Here is a 9,332-nt window from a genome sequence, read left to right as displayed (position 1 = left end):
TGTGTCGGAGCAAAACAGTGACAATTAACTTTACTGTGCAGAAGTGAAATGTACTGTATACAGGAATAAAATAGTCAATACACACATCAGGAACTAGCTAAAGGTAAAGATGAAAAAGGTCTGGGGATATTATTAGACTCAATGCTCAATATCTATCATCACTGCAAAACGGCAATTAACAAAGCACACTGAATGCTGAACTACAGAGCCACAAGAACAGAGTAAAAAAGTTGCAGGGAATTGTGCTTAAATCATACAGCAAGCACCCTGTTCAAACCACATCCTGAGTACTTTGTCTGTTTCTATTCATTGAAACATTCAAACTTGGAAGTCGTACTGAAAAGGGTAAAGAGACTTAACCACAAGCATCAGAGAAGTGAAATTTGAAGAAAGACGGGAAAATTGGATGTTTACCCTTGAAAATAGGTAATATGGCCTCACCCCTCCCCATCTGTATAATCTCCTCCAGCCCTACAACCCTCCAACATAATTGCACTCCTCCAATTCTGGCCTCTTTCACATCCCCAATTTTAACTGCTCCACCATGCCTTATGAACATACGATTTAGGAGCAGGAATAGGCCCCTAAATAATCACAAAGGCCCCAGTAGGTCCTTATCCAGTTTGAAAATGGTTAAGTACCCAACTACAAGATTGCCAGTTGGATCCTGGTTGACGCGCTGGATATGATATGATGATTTATAATAGCACCTGATGTTTGGAACCTTTTTTTTTCAATTACCTGGGAGCTTGGAGAGCCTCTAGTTCCCCACTGTTTTCTCCATGGCAATGCCTCAGTCAATCAGAGTCGATTTGCCAACCAATCATCACCCTTTTCCCCACTAGTATAAATTGTTGTGATTGTTTGAAATGTGGCATTTCTGCATTTGTCCTGATGAGTGCAAGATGAAAAACATGGATTTTAAGGGTGGGATAAAACACTTCAATAGCACCAATTCTGGAGTACAAGATTCGATGGGTTGATTTTGATCGATGTCTTCCAAATTCCTTTCAGTTCTTGCTGATGACACTATATGGTCTTCCAGCACTTTGTATTTAATTCACTGGTTGAGCAATTGCCTTTCAATGTCTCTAACAGTGATTTTCCCCTTTGCCTCTTGACAGGTGTTTTCAGAGAAAGAGCAGGTTATAGAGGTATGAGGAGAAAAAAAAAAACAGCTAGCTATTATTGTGGAATTGCTGGAATCTTCCACACACAGGAGAAAGAGGTTTTAGGTCTTGTTCCTTTCAGGCTAGGAGCTATTCTGCTCTGCTCTCACACAAACCCTGGTCACCTGGTCAGGAGCCAATTAAAATGCTGTTGTCAGGCAGCTCCCTTGGTCCAGGACTCCTTTCAGGCATCATACTGTCTTTCATGGCACACTCCATTCCAGGACTGCAACATTGTATATATCTCTCATCCTGTTCTAGGGGCCATGTCTTTCAACTTGCAGCCATTGTGATTTTAACCCACAGTCCAACAGAAAATAGAAAGATATGTTCTTTACAATAGTCCAACAGAAATAAAAAGATATGTTCCTTACAATGGTTAAGAAGTACCCAACTACAAGTTTGTCACCTGGGTCCTGGTTGACGGTCTGGATATGATATGATGATTTATAATAGCACCTGCAGTCCACTCTCCATTCTAGTGAGTTGGTAAGGAAAAGTCAAAGGAATCAGGTAAATTTGACCATCTTGCTTATCTGGAAGAGGACCAAGTGAGGGATCAGATTGACTTGGCAACATGATTTTGTCACAAAATCTATTCACCAATTAATCCATTGGCTGCATTTATTTGTGCCACATGACTAGGGGGAGCACTTCTTGCACATATGCAGATGCAGCGTCAATGGCCAGGAACTTCCAGCCCAATTCCTGGCGGGACCCACCACAGAAGATTTGGCTGCCCAACCAAAGGTCAATTGACTTTCGACAGGGCCGGACGATCCAGGCGGCGGGCAGGGCCAGGAAAATCCCGCCCAGTGTCTGTGACACCACTGACAGTGACATCCCACGATGCTGCATGCATTAAAATGAACAAAAATAATAAAGAAAACACAACACTTTTCTGGTTCCCCCGCCCCCACCAGCAGGCTCCCACCGTTCCCTCGGATCCCCCATTCTCCCCCACTTCGCCCATGGCCCCTCGCCACGCCTCTCACACCTTCTGCTCATGCTCCCACTCCCTTCACCACTTCCCACCCACTTCCTTCGCGGCCCCTTGTCATTTCCTTCATAGAACCATAGAACACTACAGCACAGAAAACAGGCCATTCGGCCCTTCTAGTCTGTGCCGAAATATTATTCCGCTAGTCCCATTGACCTGCACCTAGTCCATAACCCTCCAGACCTCTCCCATCCATGTATCTATCTAATTTATTCTTAAAACTTAAGAGTGAGCTCGCATTTACCACGTCAGATGGTAGCTCGTTCCACACTCTCACCACTCTCTGAGTGAAGAAGTTCCCCCTAATGTTCCCCCTAAACCTTTCCCCTTTCACCCTAAAGCCATGTCCTCTCGTGTTTATTTCTCCTAATCTAAGTGGAAAGAGCCTACTCGCATTTACTCTGTCTATACCCCTCACAATTTTGTAAACTTCTATCAAATCTCCCCTCATTCTTCTACACTCCAAGGAATAAAGTCCTTACCTGTTTAATCTTTCCCTGTAACTCAACTCCTTAAGACCCGGCAACATCCTAGTAAATCTTCTCTGCACTCTCTCAATCTTACTGATATCTTTCCTGTAGTTAGGTGACCAGAACTGCACACAATACTCCAAAGTTGGCCTCACCATTGTCTTATACAACCTCACCATAACATCCCAACTCCTATATTCAATACTTTGATTTATGAAGGCCAGTATGCCAAAAGCTTTCTTTACATTGGCATTCATTGCAGGTTCATTTCTGTAACAGATGGTGGGAAGTGAAAGGACGAAGCGAAGGGTATGGCGGGGTGGGGGGGCAGCAGGAGTAGCAATGAAGGGAAAGAGAGGGAAATGGGAGGAAGCAAGGAGAAGTGGCGGAGGGAGTGGGAAGAGCGGGGCAAGTTGCGACGGGAGCAGGCAGCATGTGGGAGGGAGCCAGCGGCGGGTAGGAGAAAGTTAGCAGTGGGTGGGAAGCGAGGTTTTGGGATTTACAATTATGACATAAGTGGTTAGGGAAACCGCACACGCACCGGTGGTCAGAGTGGGAGCCAACATCCCGAGTTCCTTTTCATGTTTGGCAGTGGCAGGAGTTACAATGTTTTGCTACTGCATCTGAATGACAAAGATGTGGAGGAGCTAGGTTTTAGAGGATTGGTAACAATGGGAGGGGCTTAGAGCACAATATGCCAGCACAAGATGCATTGTAACGGACAGAAAACAGAGAGTAGGGATAAATGATTAAGTAAATAACCAGATTAGTGCTGCTGAGCAAGCACAAATGGGAGTCTAGTATTCCATAATTGAATTGTCACTGGTTTAGTGATCCAGAGACCCAGGGTAATGCTCTGGGGATCCGGGTTTGAATCCCACCACGGCAGATGGTGGAATTTGAATTCAATAAAAATCTAGAATGAAAAGTCTAATGATGACCATGGAACCAATGCCGATTGTTGTAAAAACCCATCTGGTTCACTAATGAACTTTAGGGAAGGAAATCTGCTGTCATTACCTGGTCTGGCCTACATGTGACTCCAGGCCCACAGCAATGTGGTTGACTCTTAGGGATGGGCAATAAATGCTGGCCCAGCCAGCGAAGCCCACATCCTGTGAATGAATTAAAAAAAACAGCAGATTGCAAGAGCCAGTAACCGTAAAGTGGAGACATTGGCTCCTCAAGTAGAAGCCGGCAAGGTTGGCAATTAAGTTATTTCAGGTTTTGACTTTCCCAGCAGTTATCAGCAGATGCTGTTTGTAGGTTTGTGATCGATCAAGGATGTTGGCCAGGCACACAGGCTGAGCATCATTTTGAGAAGTTCACCATTTAGGATGATAGGAATTTCACGAGAGGCAGTAGCACCGTGCTGGTGAAAGACGGAGTATACAGAATGCAAACAAAAGGAATATGTTCAAGCCTTGGAACCTTTTTTTTCCAATTACCTGGGAGCTTAGGGAACCTATAGTTCCTTGTTGTTTTCTCCACGGCAATGCCTCAGCCAATGAGTTGATTTGTCAACCAATCACCACCCTTTTTCCCCACTGGTATAAATTGTGATTGGTTGGCAAATCGACTCATTTTGTTTGAAATTTGGTATTTCTGCATTTGTCCTGATGAGTGCAAGATGAAAAGCTTCGGCAACATGTCTCTCCTTCCAACAATACGGTCTTTGTGGTATCTGGTAGAAGACACCGTTTCAGGCAGGACACAGCATAGGTTTCATATCAATATCGAGTGCGATTTCCAAAATGCCAAAGTCATTAGCTTGACTAGGCACTGTCATCAGCATAGATCCATTTCCAAAATCTGTTCACAAACAGGTTGTTTATGTATGGATTAGAAAGAAGTGGGTGCAAGTCCAGATTCCTGAGGGAAGCCATGGATTTTGTATCATGAGCTGGTGGGGTCAGTCAAGTGAGCACGTTGATCCCATAGCAGTAATTCAATTCAGCCAGAGGCTTAAAATAGCAGGACTCGATATTTTCAACAGAATACCGAACAGTGCCACAGGCTGCTGTTAGATTGAGGAAGACAACACATGTCATGAGGCTTTTCTGAAAGTAATTTTTAATGACAGTGGTCACAGCAAATACTTGGTCACACAGTGGAAATCAGCTTGGCCTGGGCCCAGCGTAGCCATGTTACTGGAGATATATATGTTGGAGGAGCAGATACTCAAGCATTTTATGACAAACGCTGAGGAGGGAGACTGGTCAGTAGCTCATTGCTAACAGTGAGAATATAAGAAACAGGAGCCGGAGTAGGCCATTGAGCCCTTCCAGCCCCCTCCATCATTCAATGAGATCATCGCTGATCTTCTACTTCAACACCATTTTCCTGCAGTATCCCTGTATCCCTTGATGTTTTTAATATGTAGAAATCTATCAATCTCATTCTTGAACACACTCGACAACTGAGCCTCCACAGCTCTGTGAGGCAGAGAATTCCAAAGATTCACCATCTTCTGAGTGAAGAAATTCCTCCACATCTCAGTCCTAAGTGAGCTGCCCCTTATTCTGACACCGTGTCCCCTGGTTCTAGACCTCCAACCAGGGGAAACATCCTTCCTGCATCTACCATGTTGAGCCCTGTAGGAATTTTGTATGTTTGAATGAGAACACCTCTCATTCTTCTAAACTCCAAAGAATAAAGGCCCAGTCTATTCAATCTTTCCTAATAGGACAATCCCTCCATTCCAGGGATTAGTTTGGTGAACCTTCATTGCACTCCCTCTATGGTAAGTATATCTTTTCTTAGGTAAGAAGGCCAAAACTGCACACAATACTCCAGGTGTGGTTTCACCAAGGCTCTATATAATTGCAGTAAGACATCTTTACTCCAATACTCAAATCCTCTTGTAATAAAGGCCAACATACCATTTGCCTTCTTAATTGCTTGCTGTACCTGTATGCTAGCTTTCAGTGACTCATGAACAAGGACACCCAAATCCCTTTGAAGTGCAACATTTCCCAGCCTCTCACTATTTAAGAAATATTCTGTATTTCTGCTTTTCCTACCAAAGTGGATAACCTTACATTTCTCCACACTGATAAAAACAAAAAGCTAAAAGCTACTGCGGATGCTGGAAATCTAAGACAAAAACAGAATTACCTGGAAAAACTCAGCAGGTCTGGCAGCATCGGTGGAGAAGAAAACAGTTGACGTTTCGAGTCCTCATGACCCTTCGGCAGAACTGAAGTATAGTTAGGAGAGAGGTGAAATATAAGCTGGTCTAAGGTGGGGGGCGGGGGGAGAGAGAAGTTGAGGGTGTGGTGATTGTGGAGATAAGCAAGCAGTGATAGGAGCAGATAATCAAAAGATGTCACAGACAAAAGGATCAAAGAGGTGTTGAAGGTGGTGATATTATCTAAGAAAAGTGCTAATTAAGAATGGATGGCAGGATACTCAAGGTACAGCTCTAGTGGGGGTGGGGTGGAAAGACTAACAAAGTATTAGTTGTAGATTTAAAAATAATGGAAATAGGTAGGAAAAGAAGAATCTATATAAATTATTGAAAAAAAAGGGAGGGGGAAGAAACGGGGTGGGGATGGGGGGAGGGGCAGAAGATGCAACACCTGCCCCTTCACTTCCTCTCTCCTCACCGTCCAAGGGCCCAAACACTCCTTTCAAGTGAAGCAGCATTTCACTTGCATTTCCCCTAACTTAGTCTACTGCATTCGTTGCTCCCAATGCGGTTTCCTCTACACTGGAGAGACCAAACGCAAACTGGGCGACCGCTTTGCAGAACACCTGCGGTCTGTCCGCAAGAAAGACCCAAACCTCCCTGTCACTTGCCATTTTAACACTCCACCCTGTTCTCTTGCCCACATGTCTGTCCGTGGCTTGCTGCATTGTTCCAGTGAAGCCCAACACAAACTGGAGGAACAGCACCTCATCTTCCGACTAGGCACTTTACAGCCTTCCGGGCTGAATATTGAATTCAACAACTTTAGATCTTAAACTCCCCCTCCCCCCCATCCCCACCCCGTTTCTTCCCCCTCCCTTTTTTTTCAATAATTTATATAGATTCTTCTTTTCCCACCTATTTCCATTATTTTTAAATCTATAACTAATACTTTGTTAGTCTTTCCACCCCACCCCCACTAGAGCTGTACCTTGAGTGTCCTGCCATCCATTCTTAATTAGCACTTTTCTTAGATAATATCACCACCTTCAACACCTCTTTGATCCTTTTGTCTGTGACATCTTTTGATTATCTGCTCCTATCACTGCTTGCTTATCCCTACAACCACCCCACCCTCAACTTCTCTCTCCCCCCGCCCCCCCACCTTAGACCAGCTTACATTTCACCTCTCTCCTAACTATACTTCAGTTCTGCCGAAGGGTCATGAGGACTCGAAACGTCAACTGTTTTCTTCTCCACCGATGCTGCCAGACCTGCTGAGTTTTTCCAGGTAATTCTGTTTTTGTTTTACATTTCTCCACATTGTATTCTGTCTGCTAAATTTTTTCCCACTCACTTAACCTCTCAATGTCCCCTTGAAGCACCTTTGCATCTTCCTCACAACTCACAATCCTACTTAGTTTTGTGTCATCTGCAAACTTGGAAATATTACATTTAATCCCCACATCCAAATCATTGATATAGATTATGAATAGCTGGGACCCAAGCACTGATCCTTGTGGTATCCCACTAGTCACAGACTGCCAACGTTAAAATGACCCATTTATTCCTACTCTCTGTTTTCTGTCTTTTAACCAGTTCTTAATCCACGCCAGTGTACTCGCCCCAATCACATGTTCTCTAATTTTGTTTATTAACCTCTTGTGTGAGACCTTATCAAAAGCTTTCTGAAAATCTAAATATACCACATCCACCGGTTCCCCCTTATCTGGTTCTGCTAGCTACGTCTTCAAAAAAATCCAACAGGTTTGTTAAACATGATTTCCCTTTCATAAATCCATGTTGACTGTTCAATCTTACCGTTATTTTCAAATCCATGTTGACTCTGTCCAATCCTACCATTATTTTCTAACTCTCCTGTTATGACATCCATTATTATAGATTCTAGCATTTTCCCTATGACTGATGTTAGGCTAACAGGTCTGTAGTTCCCTGTTTTCTCTCTCCCTCCTTTCTTAAATTGTGGGGTTATATTTGCTACCTTCCAATCTGCAGGAACCATTCTAGAGCCTATAGAATTTTGGAAGATGACCACCAATGTATCCATTATCTCTACAGCCACTTCTTTCAACCCTCTGAGATGTAGATCATCTGGTTCAGGGGATTTATCAACTTTAAGTCCCATTCATTTCTCTAGTACTTTTTTTGAACTAATATTAATATCTTGCAGTTCATCATTTACACTAGTCCCTTGATTCTCCAATATTTCTGAGGTTTTTAGTATTTTTCTCTATAAAGCAGACATGAAGTACTTGTTTATTTTCTCTGCCATTTCCTTGTTCCCCATTATACATTCTCCTGTCTCTGCTTGTAATTGACCCATATTTGTTTTTGCCAATCTTTTCCTTTTTACATACCTATAGAAACTTTTACAGTCCGTTTTTATGTTTCTCGTTAGTTTACTCCCATATTCTATTTTCCCTTTCTTAATCTTTTTCTTGGTCCACCTTTGCAGAATTCCAAAGTGTTTCCAATCCCCAGGCTTACCATTTTTTTGGGCAATTTTATACGCCTCTTCCTTTGATCTAATACAATCCTTAATTTCTTTCATTAGCCATGGTTGGAACACTTTCCTTACTGGGTTTCTTTCATATTTTTGTTGTAAACTATGTATTAGTTCTTTAAATGTTAGCCGTTGCCTGTCTACCATTTCATGTGGTTTCCTAATCCACCATAGACAATTTGCTCCTCATACCTTCATAGTTTCCTTTGTTTAGATTTAAGATTCTAGTTTCTGATAGAACTACATCACTCTTTCCACAGGCTCCTTTACAACAAGGTTATTAATTAGCCCTTTCTCATTGCACGATACTAGATCTAAAATACCCCGTTCCCTGGTTGGTTTCTCAACATACTGCTCCAGAAAACCATCTTGCGTACATTCCAAGAATTAGTCTTCCACAACATTAGTACTAATTAGGTTTACAGTCTTTAAATAGATTGAAATCCCCCATGATTAGTGTATTACTCTTGTTACATGCATCTCTAATTTCCTGATTTATACTGTGATTTACATTACCATTGCTGTTTGGTGGCCTCTACATAATTCCCACCAATGTTTTATACCCCTTGCTACTTCTTAGTTCCACCCAAACTGATTCTACATCTTGCTCTTTAGAACTAAGTTAATCTCTCACTACAGTACTAATGTCCTCTTTAATTAACAGAGCTACCCCACCATCTTTTCCCAGCTTCCTGTCCTTCCCAAATGTCATCTACCCTTGAATATTCAGATCCCAGCTTTGGTTTCCTTCTAGCCATGTCTCTGTAATGGCTATCAGGTCATAAAATTAATTTCTATTTCAGCTGACAATTTAATTGTTTTATTGCGAATGCTGTGGGCATTCAGATACAGTGCCCTTAATTCAATTTTGTTTACTGTTTTTGTAAACTTTGGTCCTATCTGCTGGCACACTCCTTAAGTTTACAATCATTGCACCTTCCTGCCATACTCTATTATCATTACCTTTATTGCTACCTTGATCTATTGCCTTGCCATTTCCCTTAAATTGACTCAATCTTCCCCTGCATGATCCCTTCCC

This window comes from Cetorhinus maximus, chromosome 4 (assembly GCF_964194155.1).
Source record: "Cetorhinus maximus chromosome 4, sCetMax3.hap1.1, whole genome shotgun sequence".
Lineage (NCBI taxonomy): Eukaryota > Metazoa > Chordata > Chondrichthyes > Lamniformes > Cetorhinidae > Cetorhinus > Cetorhinus maximus.
Note: the sequence above shows the minus strand (reverse complement) of the source record.